The 21,386-nt window shown below is 43.9% G+C and overlaps 1 pseudogene; it reads right to left on the minus strand.

The window, feature by feature from the left end:
- Positions 1–21,386, minus strand: part of LOC141180564 (olfactory receptor 1A1-like) — a 97,121-nt pseudogene extending 75,735 nt beyond the window's left edge.

The following is a 21,386-nucleotide window of genomic DNA, read 5'->3' on the forward strand; positions in this document are numbered from 1 at the left end:
GTCACCAGCAAAGCACCTCCACACCATCACACCTCCTCCTCCATGCTTCACGGTGGGAACCAGGCATGAAGAGTCCATCCCTTCTCCTTTTCTGCGTTGCACAAAGACACGGTGGTTGGAACCAAAGATCTCAAATTTGGACTCATCAGACCAAAGAACAGATTACCACTGGTCTAATTTACATTCCTTGTGTTCTTTAGCCCAAACAAGTCTCTTCTGCTTGTTGCCTGTCCTTAGCAGTGGTTTCCTAGCAGCTATTTAACCATGAAGGCTTGCTGCACAAAGTCTCCTCTTAACAGTTGTTGTAGAGATGTGTCTGCTGCTTGAACTCTGTGTGACATTGACCTGGTCTCTAATCTGAGCTGCTGTTAACCTGCGATTTCTGAGGCTGGTGACTCGGATAAACTTATCCTCAGAAGCAGAGGTGACTCTTGGTCTTCCTTTCCTGGGGCGGTCCTCATGTGAGCCAGTTTCATTGTAGCGCTTGATGGTTTTTGCAACTGCACTTGGGGACACTTTCAAAGTTTTCCTAATTTTTCACACTGACTGGCCTTCATTTCTTAAAGTAATGATGTCCTCTCATTTTTCTTTACTTAGAGTCTTTTTTCTTGCCATAATACAAGTTCTTACAGTCTATTCAGTAGGACTATCAGCTGTGTATCCACCTGACTTCTCCACAACACAACTGATGGTCCCAAACCCATTTATAAGGCAAGAAATCCCACTTATTAAACCTGACAGGGCACACCTGTAAAGTGAAAACCATTTCCGGTGACAACCTCTTAAAGTTCATCAAGAGAATGCCAAGAGTGTGCAAAGCAGTCTTCAAAGCAAAAGGTGGCTACTTTGAAGAACCTAGAATATAAGACATATTTTCAGTTGTTTCACACTTTTTTGTTAAGTCTATAATTCCACATGTGTTAATTCAGGGCCATCAGGCTGCCTTTACTATTCATAAAGGGCCAACAGTCGGCCCTCAGTATTCTTAGAGAGCCATCAGCCGGCTATGTTTTATTGTTCCATTACTAAAGAGTGGGTCTCGAGAGTAGTACCTACCTATGGTAATTTATTCATGGGTGTTTTCGAGACCTGGCATGTCCTTTGCGGGCGTTTTAATCATAACATCGTTCTTTTCACAAGATTTATTGATGATATTTTTATCATTTACAACAATGAGGGTGAGGATGTAGAGAATTTCCTTGAGGATATTGCGAGGAATATATGGGGACTTGGGTTGACACCCACAATAGATGAACAGATTGTCACTTTTCTTGACCTGTGTATATCAAGGAAGAAGGTGGGGAGATTCATACGAAGAATTATTTCAAGAAAGTTGACTCGAATGGGTATGTGCACTTTAACAGTGGTCATTACAAACTGTGGTTAAGGAACATACCCAAGAATCAGTACCTCAGGATCAGAAAAAATTGTACTTCTGATTTTGATTTTAAGGCACAGATCAAAGTTCTCCAGGGGAGGTTCTTGGAAAAGGGGTACCCCCGTAAACTAATCAATAGAGCATATAGAGAGGTGAAAGGGTTCTCACAGCACGAACTAACGGGCTTGACAGAGAGTGTAAGTAAGGGTAAGCTAGATGAATTTGGGACCAATTTTATAACAACATATTCGGTCCACAGTAATCAAATAAAGTGGATTCTAGAGAAGCATTGGGGTGTAGTGCGAAACGACCCAACTCTCAGTAGTATAGTCCCCCTAAAACCTAAGGTGACATATAAAAGAGCACCCAATCTAAAGAATATAGTAGCACCCAGTATAATGAGGAATAGGACCCATAGAAAGGTTTCTAATTCCCCAAATAGGAATGAGCTTTTTGGCTCTTTCCGTTGTAATAGGAGAGGATGTCTGTGTTGTGCTTCTATTACCAACGGAGTGGAGAAATTTCATTCATCAGATAATCCCAATAAAGAATACTGCATTAAGCATAGGATGACGTGTGCAACTAGCTATGTGATATACTTGATTCAATGTGAGTGCGGCAAGCAGTATGTGGGGAGGACGTCCCAACCTCTCCACAAAAGAATAAATTCACACAGGTACAATATTAGAAAAGGATATAATAAACATGGACTGTCACGTCATTGTACACAAGCACATAATGGAAATGTATGCCTTAAAGTCACACCTATTGATCATATTCCTGAAAATGCTATAAATAGGTGGGAGAGTCTGAAAAAACGCGAGACGTATTGGATTTATAAGCTCAATTCTCTTCAAACCCATGGCTTGAATGAGATTAGTGATCTATTTTAGGATTCACAATGTTTAGTGATCCCTGATGGTTCTATACAGATGGAATGGGCGATATAAATTGGAGATGTAATGTCATTGGTACTGATAATATTTTTAGCTGTCACACTCGTATATAATAATATTTCTTTTTTAGCTCTACTCCTTTAATGTAATAAGATTTCTTGCATGAGTCTTGTATGCAGCTACACCTAAATTCCTCAGATGGAGATATGGCCTAGTTTGCTAGTACTGTGAATTGGTTTATATACTTTGAAAGCAGTGTGCTTCATGGGTTTGATTCCAGTGAGTACCACTATTTTAATATATTTAGAAGATGAAGTGTGTTGCAGAGAAAATGATTCTAGTAATGCTGCTGCTATTATAAATTACGTTAGGTATATAATAAAAGACAGCAATTTTTTAGCTAACATTTTCCCTTTTTAGTAATTTGAACTCCCTATAGTGGTCTTACACGGGGCTGCAGCTGATAACTTCAGATAGTTATATGGCTGAGTGGTGTGATGCTATCATATGGCTTACAAGCTTTTGGAGTAATGTTGCCTCATGGGTTCGATCCTGGTGAAAGTCAGAATTTTAATTTTTGAAAGATACTATTTCTTCATGGTTTTCTAGAGATTCATCTCATTGTGAAAAATGTCATGCTTTTTATGATTAATTGTCTAATGTGTGAGTTTTTATGAGTATTTTTAGTTTTTAGAGTTTGCTGTGTACAATGTGGGTGTTTTCACAGGAAATTTCGTCATGTGTGACAAGTGTAATTATATGTTATATGTATATGTGGATTGTGACTGATTTGGTAGCGCTGAGGAAGTGGCAGTGTAGCCACCCCGGCGGTCTGCAGAGGGCCTAAAAATTGCCCAAATCGATTGGAATAGTGCTCAAATGACAAGGGAACAGCATGGGGAAGACCCCTGGAAGCATTTCTGACTCCCAGATCACTTCTGTCAACAACGTTGTCAGAGGTATTACGCCACTTTTATGGACTCACAATAAAACATACAAAAACAAAACCAAAATGTATTTTCCTGGGAAATATGTTAAGTAACATCCTTTCCAGGATAATGACTTGTATATAAAGTAAAATAAATAACCAAAAACAAAAATACTCCTCCACACTTTGGGCTATGTTCGCACTTAGCGTTTTTGATGCATTTTTGCACTTTTGCATTGCTTTCAACAGTGACAAATGCATTCACCAGGAAATGTCATTTTAATATTTTACAATCTAATCGGGCCATGTAGTGTGTGAGATATCATCAGACACATCATGTTTCATTTATGAAGGAGGGACTCTGAAAGTCACAAAGCCTATTTTTATAGGGCCATCAGGCGGCCTTTACTATTCATAAAGGGCCAACAGTCGGCCCTCACTATTCTTAGAGAGCCATCAGCCGGCTATGTTTTATTGTTCCCATTACTAAAGAGTGGGTCTCCTATACTGTTACTGCGTATGCAGTGAGTGGCAGGGCTGCCCAAAATTTGGACGCACCCCAATGCCACTTTGAAAATTTGGACGCACACCAATACCCCTTTGAAGAGACTTAGAAGAGGGCCTCCTGAAAACAAAGTTCCCATTATTAGGAAGTGGGTCTCCCATTGTGTTTGCCTATGCAGTGCATGCAAGGGTTTCTAAAAATTTGTAGGCACTACAATTCCCCTTGGAAGAGACGTGGAGGACATAGGGCCTCCTGAAAACAATGTTCCCATTATTAGGAAGTGGATCTCCCATTGTGTTTGCCTATGCAGTGAATGCAAGGGTTGCCAAAAATTTGGAGGCACTCCAATGCCCCTTGAAAGAGACGTGAAGGTCAGAGGGCCTCCTGAAAACAATGCTCCCATTATTAGAAGGGGGTCTCCCATTGTGTTTGCCTATGCAGTGAATGCAAGGGTTGGCAAAAATTTGGAGGCACTCCAATGCCCCTTGGAAGAGACGTGGAGGTCAGAGGACATCCTGAAAACAATGTTCCCATTATTAGAAGGGGGTCTCCCATTGTGTTTGATGATGCAGTGAATGCAAGGGCTGCCAAAAATTTGGAGGCACTCAAATGCCCCTTGGAAGAGACGTCTAGGTCAGATGGCCTCTTAAAAACAATGTTCCCATTATTAGGAAGAGGGTCTCCCATTGTGTTTACCTATGTAGTGAATGCAAAGGTTGCCAAAAATTTGGAGGCAATCCAATTCCCCTTGGAAGAGATGTAGAGGAGGGCATCCTGAAAAAAAATGTTCCCATTATTAGGAATTGGGTCTCCCATAGTGTTGGCCTATGCAGTGAATGCAAGGGCTGCCAAAATTTGGGAGGCACTTCAATGTCCCTTGGAAGAGACGTGGAGGAGGGCCTTATAAAAAATGTTCTCATTATTAGGAAGTGGGGCTGCCATAGTGTTGGCCTATGCAGTGATTGCAAGGGCTGCCAAAATTTGGGAGGCAGGGCCTTATAAAAAATGTTCCCATTAGAAAGGAGCAGGTCTCCTATGCTTGTAATGCCCATGCAGTAAGTGTATGGGATGACAAACATTTACAATTGGGGGGTATAAATGAACATATTGTATAAAAAAATTTTTTTACGGGCATCGTAAACACCCTTTAAAAAAATTATGTGGGTGTTGCATCATGGACCACGGTCACCCTGGTGATATGGTGGTGGAGGGTGAGGAGAAGGAGGAGGACAAGAGCAAATAGACAAAAACAGGAAGAGCATACCCATTTGTGGGAGTGAAGAGGTGCATGGGAATACACCTCCCAAAAAAAGACATTGGATTTGAGTTTATGTTATGCTGCTATCATTCGGTGGTGTTAAAGTCTGGCCCAATCCAGCCCTTGTTCATTTTGATAAGGATCAGCTTGTCAGCATTGTCAGTTGACAGGCGAATGCCCTTATCAGTTATAATTCCAGCAGCGGCACTAAAAACCCGCTCTGATAAAACGCTGGTGGCAGGGCTGGCCAGGATCTCCAAGGGATAGAGAGCCAGTTCATTCCAGATATCCAGCTTGGATAACCAATAATTATAAGGAACAGAGGAATCACGGGGGATGTTAGTACGGTCAGCAAGGTACTCCTTCAGCATCTTCCCAAACTTTGCACTCCTTGTGGGAGTACCCCGTGCCTCAGGGCCTGTGAGATGGGAGGGGCTGAGAAAATTATCCCAGAACTTTGACAGTGTTCTACTGCCTCTGCTGGATTGAAGTTGTGCCTGTCTCACCTGTGCTCCTTGGTTGTCCAACAAACTGTGAAGTCTGCTGCCAGCATTTTCAGATGGGATTTTTTTTAATAGTTCTGCAACAAGGGCTTTCTGGTATTGCCCCATTTTTGTAGACCTGTCTTCCTCAGAAATAAGAGATAAAGATAAAGTTCTCCTTGCAACGTGGGTCCAGAAGTGTCACCAACCAGTAATGACTGTCACCCAAAATTTTGAAAACGCGAAGGTCATGGGAAAGGCAGCGTAACATAAACTCAACAATGCATGCCAGACTGCTAACAGGCAAGACTTCCGTGTTCTCACCAAGAGGATGACTGACCATGCTCTCCTCCTTCTCCTCCTTTCTGTCCTCAGGCCATCCACGTTGAACAGACGGTATGACAGTTGTGCAAGTAGTACTGTCTATAGCGCATGAAACTTGCTACTGTTCTTCCTCCTCCGCCTCTTCCTCATTGTCACCCAATAAATGTTGGGATGAGATGAGGCTGGGCTGTGTGTAATCACTCTGTATGGTTCCTTGCTCCATCTCATCGTGCTCTGCCTGCAATGCATCCTCTTTGATTGTGTGCAGAGAGCATTTCAGAAGACAGAGAAGCGGTATGGTGACACTAATTATGGCGTCATCACCGCTCACCATCTTAGTGGAGTCCTCAAAGAGGATGGTACATATGTTTGACATCCATATCCACTCCTGAAGTCTTATGTGTGGAGTCCGAACTGAATATCGATGGCCTTGTTATGCTGGTACTCAACAACTGCCCTCTCCTGCTCACAAATCTTTCAAAATATCTGCAGTATAGAGTTCCAATGTGTGGGGACATAACACACCAGTCAGTGAGCCAGCAGCTACAAACGCTGCTGAAACACGGCAAGGGTGGCAGAAGCTGTAGCTGACTTTCTGAAATGGGCACACAGGTGGCATACTTTAACAAGCAGATCCGGCAGCTCCGGGTAGGATTTGAGAAACCACTGAACCATGAGGTTAAGCACATGGGCCAGGTATGGTAAGTGTGTGAGCTCGCCTTGCCTCAGAGCCGCCAACAGGTTCCGGCAATTGTCACACATGACCATGTCTGGCTGTAGGTTCAGCAGTGTAAGCCACAGATCTTCCTGCTCTTTCAGAGCTATTCACAACTCTTCAGCTTTGTGTGGTTTGTCACCTAAGCATATTAGCCTCAACACAGCCTGTTGCTCCTTGGCCGAGGCAGTGCTGCACTGATTCCAGCTTGTGACTGATGGGGTCAATTTGGAGAAGAAGGCTGAAGAGGAGGAGGAGGCTGAGGAGGATGAGATGCAGGAGCTGTAGAATGTGGGGGCAACCCTGATTGACCTAGGGCCTGCAATCCTTTGTGTTGGGAAGACGTGTTCCTTCCCAAGGTCCAACTGGGTATCGGCTTCCACTATGTAGATCAAGTGTGCCGTAAGTGAGATGTACCGTCCCTGCCCACAAGCACTTGCCCACGTGTCCGTGGTTAGGTGGACTTTCCTGGTACTGCATTGTTGAGGGCACAGCTAATGTTTTGGGACACGTGCTTGTGAAATGCTGGGATGGCACTCCGGGAGAAACAGTGGCGGCTGGGGACTGAGTACAGAGGAACGGAAGCCGCCATAAGGTAATGGAATGCTTCCATCTCCATGAGCCTAAAAGGCAATATTTCGACCGCAAGCAGTCGTGAAATGTGGGAATTTAGTAGTGTGGCCTGTGGGGCATTGGCTGCACATTTGCGCTTGCGTTCCAAGGACTGGGGTATGGACAACTAAACGCTGCGCTGGGAAAAGGATGGGATGTGCTTCCTGATGCTGCCACTTGAGAGTGTACAATGACAGGTGCAGGGTAGGAGGCATCTTCCCATGCACCATGGACAGGGGATTGGCTTGCATACACAACTGCGGTAGAAGCAGTGGTGCCACACGCAGACACTTTTCCTGGATCCTGGGGTTCGGCCCACAAAGTCAGGTGCTTTGCTACCATGTGCTTGATCATGCTGGTGGTGGTCAGGCTGGTCATTTTCCCACCCCTGCTGATGCTGGCCTGGCAGGTGGTGCAAATTGCCTTTTTGGGGTTATTGGCAGAGTCATTAAAAAACAACCAGACTCGGGAAGACCTAACAGTTGTACTGACAACTTCATTTGTGTTGGTGATACGGGGAATGGTTGCCTGCCTTCTGTCTGCGGCCACCACACTGCTTCTTCCAGCCTATTGAGGTGCTCTGCCTCCGTCCCCCTGTGTGCTGCTGTCCTAGCTCTGCATGTCCTCCTGCCAGGTTGGGTCAGTTTCTATATCATCCACCACCTAATCTTCCACTACCGCACTCTGGTCCTCCTCATGACTTTCTGGCAATTGTGTCTCATCATCGTCCACCTCTTGTGACACTTTCCCACCGTCACCTTTGTGTTACCATGGCTGCTCACATATTTGGGCATCACTACATGCGATCTCCTCTTGCCCCACTTCAAGTGGACTGGGCAAGAGGCCCAAATCTATAAAAGGAAACGTGAACAGCTCTTCAGAGTGTCCAAGTGTGGGATAAGTTGTCTCTGGGCACTCGGCATGGTGGGAGGAGGGAGGTTCAGGGTGAGGAATATGCGGTCCACACTCACTGTTACTGAGACTTGACAGGGTGGAAGACTAAAAAATCACCCTGTTGTGCCCCTGGTGTTGACTTCCACCCTAACAAGGGTAGTACCCAAGTGTGCCTTCCAACATATCCCACAGAAAATCCCCTTGACTCATTTCTTTCTCCTTACGGAGAATTCATCAGGGGAGTATGTTTAGCATTTTGGGGAGACACTAACAAAGCAAAAGAGTAAAGGTGACATTGGGGATATTTTTTTGAAAGTGGTAGCAGCATTCTGCACTACTGGGATGAACACTCACTACTGTGAGGTTCATTAAATTTCGTTTTTAAGTCACTTGGCATTATATTAGCACAGAGTCACCTTCGCTCTTTTGCATTGTTATTGCCTCCCCAAAATGCTACTCCCCTGATGAATTCTCCGTAAGGAGAATGAAACGCGTTGGGAGGGATTTTCTGTGGGATATGTTGGAAGGTACACTTGGATACTGCCCTTGTTAGATCAGGAGTCGACACCAGGGGCACGGCAGGGTAGTTTTTTAGTCCCTACGAAAGATCGACCAGGACGAACGGAAAATCCTGGATGCTGTTCACATGTGAAAAATGGGTGAGATCTACATATTTTCTTTCTACTAAGCGTAATAGCACTTTAGATTATGATTTAAGTTTGTTAACAATCAGGACTGGGTGTATATATATTGAATGACCGCAACTTTATTGACATACTTAACTGGTCATATTTGTGTCCTGATCTTAATAGGGGGTAATGACAAGCTAGTATTTGATATTTAGGATAGAAGTTTTAGATAAAAAATTATTAAAGGTTCTATTTTAAGAGATACCTGTTTTCTGTTATGTATCCTACTAATATTATAAATGCGAAAGTTTATGAGTATGTATGTTTGTTACATACATCACGAAAAAACTACTGGACGGATTTGCATGAAACTTTACAATAATATAGATTATACATCGGAATAACATATAGGCTACAATTTGTAATGCTTTTATGTAATTTTGGTCATAATATAACGATACATGTCAATTAAGTCGGAAAAAAATCTGGCCTCTGAGAGCTATCTTGGCGTACGCTGCCTAAACCATTGGAGTTACACAAAGATGATGTACCGTAGAATTGTTTGTCTTGAATAGTTCTAAATAAAAGTCTGTGACAGCATATATCTACCTTTTATGTGGAAGCCACTATGACCAAAATTGTGAACCATAAATTTAATTAAATTAGATACTATTTTACAATGCACATTTTAGTATATTTATCAAACTTTTTAGTATATTTATCAAACTCTTCTATACACACATACACAGGTGATATTTAAATTGCTGATTTACAGCAGTCAGAAGAGATTGATAATACAATAATTTGCCCATAGTGGATCATTGTATAGTGACGTCACTGTTGCCGCCTGTCCACAGTCAGAATACAGGGGTGATCATATACCGTGGCCAGGTACAAGTGTGGCACAGGGGGTTCACACACAACTCCCAGGGACTGACATTTCCTAGAAACTTTGCCAGCTGTCAGTCATGAGCTCACCCTGATACATTACACTCTGGAAACAGCTGAAGGGAGAAGGATAATTTATGACATTTTCTCAGACTTAAAAAAAAAAAATAGGCCAGAAATCAGCCCATATGTCAGGAACAGGCTACTAGGGAACTACACATCCCACCACGGCCTGCCCGCGCCCACAGCCCGGGGGGAGTGTGAGGCTTCTTCCTGCAGGTTTCCCGGGGGCAACGGGCCATCATTGTCCTTACACAGGGGGTCCCCGCCGCCATTGTCCCTCCACATAACACCGTATAATAAAACATGCGCTCACCTGCGCCAGCTGCTGCAGCCGGGAAAGTTCCGAGCGCCTCACCTGGGCGGAGGGGAAGTGACTCACACACGGGGAGGGGCAGTAACCTGAGCGCGGCTCCATGGAGGATGCACACACTGCAGCCTGACAGCACCGGCAGCAGCGCTACACAAATTGACGTCCTCCCCTCCTGTGTGCAGCACAGCCCTGTGTGTGTGCAGCGCAGCATGTCACCCACAGCACCAGCAGGCTGCTCTCAGCTCCCACAGAGCACTGGGAATGGTTGCTATGGGTAACCGCGCCACAGCTGCTCCTCATAGACCAGTCATATACAACTGATATCGTCTGTACAGCGATCGGAATATAACTAATTAGATTGTTTTAGTATTTTGTTTGAACTTTACTAAGTACCTATTTTGTAATTAGTACTTATAAAAATGCCACAAAAGCGTAAGTCTAACATTTCGCAAAGCTCTAATAAAGCCCGAGCTATGAAAATAATTAGACGTGATGAGACGTCTCAACTGGTGTTGAGCCACCCCCGTAGTGTTCGGGTTCGGTTCGGTTCGTCGAACACCGGGATGTTCGAGGAACTGTTCGTTGAACTGTTCGTCGAACACCTTAGAACACCGTCGAACACCGTTAAAACCAATGGCAGGCAAACAAAAACACATAGAAACACATAGAAAACACCTGCAAAGGTGTCCAAAAGCTGACAAACTGCTCAGAAGACACTCTCTTTAAAAAAGCCGGCCGGCAAATTCAGCAGCGGCATACACCGGTACCCGACAATTTAGACAAGAAGGAATAGAGCATCACACATAGATTAGATAGATAGAAACATGTCAGTCACACATATAAGAAGCACAGTGACAGTGTTGGTTACTGCACTTGTCATTTAGTGTAAAGGATTTATTAAAAAAAATATTAGTGTTTTCATGCACCGTCTCTTTAAAAAAGCCGGCCGGCAATTCAGCATCTGTACCCGACAATTTATAACAGAAAGATAGAGCTTCACACATAGATTAGATAGATAGAAACATGTCAGTCACATATATAATAAGTACAGTGACAGTGTTGCTTACTGTACTTGTCATTTAGTGTAAAGGATTTATTAAAAAAAATATTAGTGTTTTCATGCACCGTCTCTTTAAAAAAGCCGGCCGGCAATTCAGCAGCGGTACCCGACAATTTAGAACAGAAAGATAGAGCATCACACATAGATTAGATAGATAGAAACATGTCAGTCACATATATATGAAGTACAGTGATAGTGTTGGTTACTGTACTTGTCATTTAGTATTAAAATAAAGGATTTATTATTAAAAAAATTGGCGTGGGGTTCCCCTTAATTTTAGGCTCTAGCGGAGGTTAAGCAGACGGCTGGGGCAGATGTTTGAAGCCTGGGAAGGGGGTAATACCCACGGAGCTTCCCAGGCTACTAATATCAGCCCCCAGCTGAATACATAGCCTTTACTAGCTATTAAAATGGGGGACCCCCCCAAAAAAATGACGTGGGGTCCCCCCTAATTTAATAGCTAGCAAAGGCTAGGCAGACAGCTGGGGGCTGATATTAATAGCCCAGGAAGGGAGCCATGAATATTGGCCCCCTCCCAGGCTAGAAACACCAGCCGTCAGCCGCCCCAGAAATGGCGCATTCATAGGATGCGCCAATTCTGGCACTTAGCCTCGCTCTTCCACGCTGCCCTGGTGCGGTGGCAGGGGGTAATAGGGTTGGGGTTGATGTCAGCTTATAATGCCAGCTGACATCAAGCCCAGGTTAGTAATGGAGAGGCGTCTATAAGACACCCCCATTACTAACCCCATAGTCAAAGTTAAAAAAAACACAAACACCCAGAATAAAGTCCTTTAATTGAAATAAAGACACAGTCCTTTATTGTTCTAAATTAAACCATACTTACCGTCACGCCCATTCCAGCTGAAGCCAACGATCTCCTGCAATAAAAGAAAAATAATAAAGCAACCTCATCCTTACCTTTCCATGGTTCCCAGGACGGCTCCAGCTCTGCTACATCGAGATGACAGGCTGGACCGCAGCAGAACGCTGCCATCCAGCCTGTCATCCCGCAGACACTGAGAAGCGCAGGCTTGCTTGCGCTGCTCAGCGTCTCTCTGTGACGACATCCAGATGAGCCGAGTTCATGTCCAATGAACTCGGCTCACCTCATTCACGTCACTGACAGCGTGGGAAAATTCTCACGCTGAAGCGCTGATTGCAGGAGAATTTTCCCACGCTGTCAGTGACGTGCAGGAGGTGAGCTGAGTTCATTGGACATGAGCTCACCTCATGCACATCACTGACAGCGTGGGAGAATTCTCCTGCACTCAGCACTTCAGCGTGAGAATTTTCCCACGCTGTCAGTGACGTGCATGAGGTGAGCCGAGTTCATTGGACATGACCTCGGCTCATCTGGATGCCGTCACAGCGAGACAGTGAGGAGCGCAAGCAAGCCTGCGCTTCTCAGTGTCTGCGGGATGACAGACTGGATGGCAGCGTTCTGCTGCGGTCCAGCCAGTCATCTCGATGTAGCAGAGCTGAAGCTGTCGTGGGAACCATGGAAAGGTAAGGATGAGGTTGGTTTATTATTTTTCTTTTATTGCAGGAGATCGTTGGCTTCAGCTGGAATGGGTGTGATGGTAAGTATGGTTTAATTTAGAACAATAAAGAATTGTGTCTTTATTTCAATTAAAGGACTTTATTCTGGGTGTTGTGTTTTTTTTAAATACTTTACTAGAAATTCATGGCGGTCATGTCTAATACTGGCGTGACCCCATGAATTTTGGGCTTGGGGCCAGCTGATAATACCAAGCTGGCCCTAACCCCTTTATTACCCAGTGAGCCACCGCACCAGGGCCCTGGATGAGTTGGGTACAGCGCCAGAAGATGGCGCTTCTATGAACGCGCCATTTTCCGGGGTGGCTGCGGACTGCAATTTGTAGCGGGGGGGGCCCAGAAAGCTTGGGCCTCCCTGCGCTGCAGATTCCAGCCCCCAGCTGCCTAGTTGTACCTGGCTGGACACAAAAATAGGGCGAAGCCCCACGTACTTTTTTTTTAATTATTTCATGAAATTCATGAAATAATTAAGAAAAAAAGGCCTTCCCTATATTGTTGTGTCCGGCCAGGTACAAATAGGCAGCTGGTGGTTGGGGGCAGCCCGTTCCTGCCTGCTGTACCTGGCTGGACACAAATATTGTGCGAAGCCCCACTTCAATTTTTTTTAATTATTTCATGAAATTCATGAAATAATTAAGAAAAAAAGGGCTTCCCTATATTGTTGTGTCCGGCCAGGTACAAATAGGCAGCTGGTGGATGGGGGCAGCCCGTTCCTGCCTGCTGTACCTGGCTGGACACAAATATAGTGCGAAGCCCCACTTCAATTTTTTTAAATTATTTCAGGAAATTCATGAAATAATTTTAAAAAAATTGACGTGGGGCTTCGCACTATATTTGTGTCCAGCCAGGTACAGCAGGCAGGAACGGGCTGCCCCCAACCACCAGCTGCCTATTTGTACCTGGCCGGACACAACAATATAGGGAAGCCCTTTTTTCTTAATTATTTCATGAAATAATTTAAAGAAAATTGACGTGGGGCTTCGCCCTGTTTTTGTGTCCAGCCAGGTATAACTAGGCAGCTGGGGGCTGGAATCCGCAGCGCAGGGAGGCCCAAGCTTTCTGGGCCACCCCCGCTGCAAATTGCAGTCCGCAGCCACCCCGGAAAATGGCGCGTTCATAGAAGCGCCATCTTCTGGCGCTGTACCCAACTCATCCAGGGCCCTGATGCGGTGGCTCACTGGGTAATAAAGGGGTTAGGGCCAGCTTGGCATTATCAGCTGGCCCTAAGCCCGAAATTCATGGGGTCACGCCAATATTAGACATGACCACCATGAATTTCTAGTAAAGAATTTTAAAAAAACACAACACCCAGAAAAAAGTCCTTTAATTGAAATAAACACACAATTCTTTATTGTTCTAAATTAAACCATACTTACCATCACGCCCATTCCAGCTGAAGCCAACGATCTCCTGAAATAAAAGAAAAATAATAAAGCAACATCATCCTTACCTTTCCATGGTTCCCATGACAGCTTCAGCTCTGCTACATCGAGATGACAGGCTGGACCGCAGCAGAACGCTGCCATCCAGTCTGTCATCCCGCAGACACTGAGAAGCGCAGGCTTGCTTGCGCTCCACAGTGTCTCTCTGTGACGACATCCAGATGAGCCGAGTTAATGTCCAATGAACTCGGCTCACCTCATGCACGTCACTGACAGCATGGGAAAATTCTCCTGCACTCAGCGCTTCAGCGTGGGAGAATTCTCACACTGAAGCGCTGAGTGCAGGAGAATTCTCCCACGCTGTCAGTGACGTGCAGGAGGTGAGCTGAGTTCATTGGACATGAGCTCACCTTATGCACGTCACTGACAGCGTGGGAAAATTCTCCTGCACTCAGCGCTTCAGCTTGAGAATTTTCCCACGCTGTCAGTGACGTGCATGAGGTGAGCCGAGTTCATTGGACATGAACTCGGCTCATCTGGATGTCGTCACAGAGAGACGCTGAGCAGCGCAAGCAAGCCTGCGCTTCTCAGTGTCTGCGGGATGAGAGGCTGGATGGCAGCGTTCTGCTGCGGTCCAGCCTGTCATCTCGATGTAGCAGAGCTGAAGCTGTCGTGGGAATCATGGAAAGGTAAGGATGAGGTTGCTTTATTATTTTTCTTTTATTTCAGGAGATCGTTGGCTTCAGCTGGAATGGGCGTGATGGTAAGTATGGTTTAATTTAGAACAATAAAGAATTGTGTCTTTATTTCAATTAAAGGACTTTATTCTGGGTGTTTGTGTTTTTTTTAACTTTGACTATGGGGTTAGTAATGGGGGTGTCTTAAAGACGCCTCTCCATTACTAACCTGGGCTTGATGTCAGCTGGCATTATAAGCTGACATCAACCCCAACCCTATTACCCCCTGCCACCGCACCAGGGCAGCGTGGAAGAGCGAGGCTAAGTGCCAGAATTGGCGCATCCTATGAATGCGCCATTTCTGGGGCGGCTGACGGCTGGTGTTTCTAGCCTGGGAGGGGGCCAATATTCATGGCTCCCTTCCTGGGCTATTAATATCAGCCCCCAGCTGTCTGCCTAGCCTTTGCTAGCTATTAAATTAGGGGGGACCCCACGTCATTTTTTTTGGGGGGTCCCCCATTTTAATAGCTAGTAAAGGCTATGTATTCAGCTGGGGGCTGATATTAGTAGCCTGGGAAGCTCCGTGGGTATTACCCCCTTCCCAGGCTTCAAACATCTGCCCCAGCCGTCTGCTTAACCTCCGCTAGAGCCTAAAATTAAGGGGAACCCCACGCCAATTTTTTTAATAATAAATCCTTTATTTTAATACTAAATGACAAGTACAGTAACCAACACTATCACTGTACTTCATATATATGTGACTGACATGTTTCTATCTATCTAATCTATGTGTGAAGCTCTATTCTGTCTGTTATAAATTGTCGGGTACCGCTGCTGAATTGCCGGCCGGCTTTTTTAAAGAGACGGTGCATGAAAACACTATTATTTTTTTTGATAAATCCTTTACGCTAAATGACAAGTACAGTAAGCAACACTGTCACTGTACTTCGTATATATGTGGCTGACATGTTTATATCTATCTAATCTATGTGTGAAGCTCTATTCTTTCGGTTCTAAATTGTCGGGTACAGGTGTATGCCGCTGCTGAATTGCCGGCTTTTCATGTTTCACTGTTGGCACTGTTCCCATCGATTTGGGCAATCACTGTAATGCCACAACCACCATGGCTGTGGCATTACAGTGAGTGGCAGACAATCCATGCAGGACACGCTTTTGGTGTACGAACAGTTATCGAACATAACCTCGAACAGCCGAATTTTTTGCAAATCGTTCGGGTTCGTCGAACAACTCGAACACCGCCCAAAACAGCTCGAATTTGAGATTGGCGAACAGTTCTAGTCGAACACCGCTCATCTCTAGTCTCAACAAGCCGAGCAACGAAGGCTTGAGCAGGCGGTGCGTTGTGCGGCACATAGAGCTGCAGAGACTCCAGAACAATCCCAAGCCCGACGTGAATGGAATGCGGAGTTTTTGGCATCTCAACGGGCTGCTGAAACTCAAGAACAGTCCCAAGCCTGACGTGAACAGCATGCGGAGTATCTGGCGTCTCAACGGGCTGCTGAAACTCCAGAACAGTCCCAAGCCCAACGTCAGAAGCAAGCGACTTACATGGCGTCCCAAAGAGCCACTGAAACTTATGAAATGGCCGAATCTCGCAGACGCACTGTTGCTGAAAGGGCAGCACAGCGACGTCAAACATTTACAAGAAATACATGGATATTGTTTAATAAAGCTGCATGTGAGTATGACGAGACTCTTGATTATGAAACTCACAAGCTTATAAAAATAGAAGCAATGACCATAGATTGCAAATATTGCGGAGCTCTTAAGTGGAAAGAGGAAGCAGCAGGTATGTGTTGTTTGGGTGGGAAAGTAGCTCTTCCTTATATAGACGAGCCAGTTCAACCTTTAAAAGAGCTTTTCTCTAATGAAACTGATGAATCTCGCCTTTTTCTAAATAATATAAGAAAATACAACATGTGCTTTCATATGACGTCTTTTGGAGCAGATCAAATTGTCTCAATGGCAGGGTTTTGCCCGACCTTTACAATACAAGGGCAAGTATACCACCGTATCGGTTCTTTAATTCCTACGTCCATTTCGCAACCACAATTTTTACAAGTTTATTTCATAGGTGACGAAGAAGAACAAATCAACAGACGTACTGAGTGCGTGCAAAGCGTAGATAGAAATATAGTTAAAAAATTACAATGAGTACTTCACGACCACAACATTTTGGTGCATCAATTTAAAACGGCTAGAGACAGAATGATCAATGACGATCATTTCAGAGTAGTGACTCACCCAGACCATGTACCACGTGGTCAACATGAGAGACGATTCAATGCCTCTACTACAAGTGAAATAGCTGCTGTAATAGTTAGTAGCAAACAAACTATGTCTCGGGACATCGTTGTGCAGGCACGCGATGGCATGCTCACTAGGGTTCCCGATACACATAGATTCTATGATGCTCTCGAGTACCCAATAATTTTTTGGAAAGGACAAGAGGGGTACAGCATTGATATTCCTCAGATAAATCCAATTACCAAACAAGCAATGCCAAGCAAAAAGGTGTCCTGCAAAGATTTTTATGCCTTTCACTTGATGGTCCGTCGCAGCGATTTTAATTTGATGCTTAAGTGTAGGCTCCTACTTCATAAGTTTCTGGTCGACATGTATGTAAAGATGGAAAGTGAGCGCTTAAGGTTCATTTCTTTAAATCAAAAAAAACTGCGCGCAGAAAATTATATTCACTTGCAAGATGCAATAAGAAATGATGCGGATTTGGATCCAAATAACTTAGGTCAGATGGTGATTCTCCCCTCATCATTTGTAAATAGCCCGAGATACCTACACGAATACACACAAGATGCATTCACATACGTACGTAATTATGGCAGGCCTGATTTATATATTACAATGACTTGCAACCCCGCTTGGCCAGAAATCACCAAAGAGCTTATGGCTGGTCAAAATTCAACGGACAGACACGACTTAACAGCCCGAGTATTTAGAATAAAAGTACAGAAGTTGGCAGCTCTACTTACAAAAGGTAACATATTTGGTGATATGCAATGCTTCATGTACTCGATCGAGTGGCAAAAGCGAGGTTTGGCTCATGTGCACTTACTGCTGTGGTTAAAGGAAAAATTGCATCCGAACCAAATTGACGAAATCATATGTGCTGAGATACCAAACCCAGAAACCAATCAAAAGCTCTATGATACAGTGACAAAGAATATGATTCACGGGCCATGTGGTACATACAATTCTTCATCGCCATGCATGAAGGAAGGAAAATGTACCAAAAAATATCCGAGGAAGCTTTTAAAAGATACTCAAACCAATGACCAAGGTTATCTTTTGTTCAGGTGCAGAGCACCAGAGAATGGTGGACGCACGACGATTATAAAAACCCGTAGAGGAACACAGGAAATATTGGTGGACAATAGCTGGGTGGTCCCATATTCTCCATTCTTATCAAAAAAATTTAATTCTCATTTAAATGTAGAGTTCTGTAATACGGTACAGGCGATAAAATATGTTTGTAAATATATTAATAAGGGTAGCGACCAGGCTATTTTTATCATCCGCCAGCAAGGGAATGTTAACATTGACCCAAGAGATGAGGTGCAGACCTTTAGAGCCGGCCGATATGTTAGTAGTAACGAAGCAGCGTGGCGGATCTTAGGTCTGCCTCTGCACGAGAGACACCCAACTGTCACTCATCTCGCGATTCATTTACCCAATGGCGAGAGGGTTTACTTTATGGAAAATAATTTTAGAGAGAGATTATATGCACCACCTAAAACTACACTAACTGCATTTTTCCTGTTGTGCCAAAGTGATACATTTGCAAAAACATTACTTTACATTGACGTGCCTCGCTACTATACTTGGAATGTGGCACGGAAGCAATGGAAACGTCGTTTACAAGGAACACCTGTCGATGGCTGGCCAGGTGTGAAGGCAGGAGACGCTCTAGGTCGCATTTACACGGTGCACGTTAGCAATTTTGGATGTTATTGCTTGCGTATGCTGCTGAATGTAATAAGGGGTCCAACCAACTTCTCGGATTTAAAAACATTTGAAGGTCAAGAACTTGCAACTTTTCGGCAGGTGTGTGAGAAAATGGGGTTGATGGAAGATGATAACCACTGGGATACCACCTTAGAAGAGGCCGTGCTATGTCGCTCCCCGGCGCAAATAAGAGAGCTGTTTGCCATATTGATATGCACTTGCGGATTATCCAATCCTCTACAACTCTGGCACAAGTATAAAACTGCGTTATCAGAGGATATCATGCACTGATTTGAAAGAATGGATCACGTTAACGATGATCTCTGTTTCAATGAGGCGTTGGGGCTTATCGAGGACAAAATATTAATAATTTCTGGAAAGAAATTGTCCGATTTTGGTCTACCCTCACCGCGGCGTAGAGGAGAGCTGTCGAACGAGTTGATAAAAGAGCTAAGCTATGATACCAACCAGTTAGATGCTCACGTTTGCGAAACTGAGCCACGTTTGCTACCTGATCAAAGAGAGATTTATCACAAAATAGTAGGACGAGTTGAGAATGGTGAAGGCGGACTTTTTTTCCTTGATGCCCCGGGTGGTACAGGAAAAACTTTCTTGCTTAATTTACTTTTAGCAAAAATTCGTAGCGGTCATAACGTTGGATTAGCTGTGGCTTCTTCTGGAATTGCTGCAACATTGCTAAGCGGTGGACGGACGGCACATTCAGTCTTTAAATTACCTCTTAATCTGGTGAACGAAGAAACCCCATTGTGTAATATCAGCAAGAGCAGAGCCTGTGGCCTCCTGTTGCAACAGTGCAAACTAATCGTGTGGGACGAGTGCACAATGTCACACAAACACGCCATCGAAGCTCTTGATCGTTGTCTACAAGACTTACACAGTAATCAAACAATAATGGGTGGTGTGGTTGATTTATTGGCTGGGGACTTTAGGCAAACTTTGCCTGTCATCGAGCGAGGCACTGCAGCAGACGAAATTAACGCATGTCTGAAATCCTCATATTTATGGACCAAAGTTGAAAAGCTGCACCTCACCACCAACATGCGTGTCCAGTTATTCAGTGATCTAGAGTCGGGCACGTACGCTGAGAAACTGCTCGAGATCGGTGAAGGTCGAATCGAAACTGACGAAGAAGGTATGGTTCTATTCACTAACCAATTTTGTCATGTTGTGGATTCGGAAGACGCACTTATTGCTCAAGTTTTTCCAAATTTGCAACAAAACATCCACAATGAAAATTGGCTATGTGAAAGAACTATACTAGCACCAAGAAATGAAACAGTTGCGAAAATCAATAAAATTATCTTGGATCAAGTAACCAGCGATGCAACAACCTACAACTCCATCGACACAGTTATGTCATCTGAAGACTGTACGAGCTACCCCGTGGAGTTTCTTAACTCTTTGGAGCTATCCGGGGTCCCATCTCATAAGCTGGAATTAAAGGTCGGTATACCCGTTTTGTTAATGCGCAACTTGGACGCCCCGAGATTATGTAATTGCACTAGATTGCGAGTCACTGAACTAGGCAGGCACATTGTAAAGGCCACAATTTTAACTGGAGAAGCTAAGGGTGAAAATATTCTTATACCACGCATCCCAATAATACCCAATAACTTACCCTTTAATTTCAAACGTTTGCAGTTCCCACTTAAAGTTGCGTTTTCAATGACCATCAATAAATCGCAAGTGCAAACTTTGAAGGTAGCGGGGATACATTTAGGCTCGCCCTGTTTTTCCCACGGTCAGCTATACGTAGCTTGCTCACGTGTTTCTAAATCGCAAAATCTACATATTTTCGCTGAATGAAAGAAATCAAATAACATAGTTTACAGGAGTATATTGCAGTAAAAACACATAGATAAATTACCTGCAGATGTCCATTATTCCAATTACATACTAATTCTTTACTAACACGAACAATATTAAACGCAAGTAACTTCAGTCCATCCTGTTTATTAATCAGTGTTTAGTAATCGGTTTGTGATGAAATTTGATATGGATAATTTCCAGCCTGGGGAAGGACATAGGGCTACTTTTTATAAACACACCATACAGGCGAAGATTATATAAAACTGTAAACCTGATTGACTGACACACCTAGCGGTCAACGCACAGCCGAAACCACTGAACTTAGCATCTTGAAAATTGCAGATAGGTTCTCTTATAGCTTAAATGAGCACTAAGAAAGGAATTTTGATAATTCCACCCTCAAGAGTTTCCCTCTTAATATTATAGGGGTTTAAAGATTGTATGGAATCCGTCAGTTTTGAAGTTAGACATCTGAAATTTTGGATGTACGAGTAACTAAATAAGATTATTTTTTTTTACTATTAAGATTATTTTTTTTTACTATTAAAATGATCTGTCACGAAACTTAATGTGGCAGACCAAATTCCACGAGAGCGAAGCCTCGGGTAAAAGCTAGTTGTTCATAACTGAGGTAATCCCTGCCGTAAGTCAAGCAGGTTGTAAGTATTTAAGGGTTTAGCGTCCCCTAATACGGCATTCTGCTTTTATAATGTTTTATTTTAATTTTGTTCCAATAAAATTTCATTGATTTTATTTGATGGATCGCTTCGCGGCTCGGTTCTTAATTTTAGCTGAGTTTTTTTTGCAGTTATGATGTGAAATGCCTCCAGTATTATTGAGGACATCTTTTGGTTAATTGATCTCTGCACCCGCAGGAACCACTAGGCACTGCAGAGTCAGGATATCTAGTCTGTGCAATATCTCCTTACTAAAGGAGCTGTACAGGATCATAGTCTGGATATCATGTGGATTTGGTTTTTGATAATTTCTCACCAATAGATTATTTACCTTCAT

This window comes from Phyllobates terribilis, unplaced genomic scaffold, assembly GCF_046119375.1.
Source record: "Phyllobates terribilis strain yellow unplaced genomic scaffold, ASM4611937v1 Scaffold_33__1_contigs__length_13283291, whole genome shotgun sequence".
In the NCBI taxonomy this organism is placed as follows: Eukaryota; Metazoa; Chordata; class Amphibia; order Anura; family Dendrobatidae; genus Phyllobates; species Phyllobates terribilis.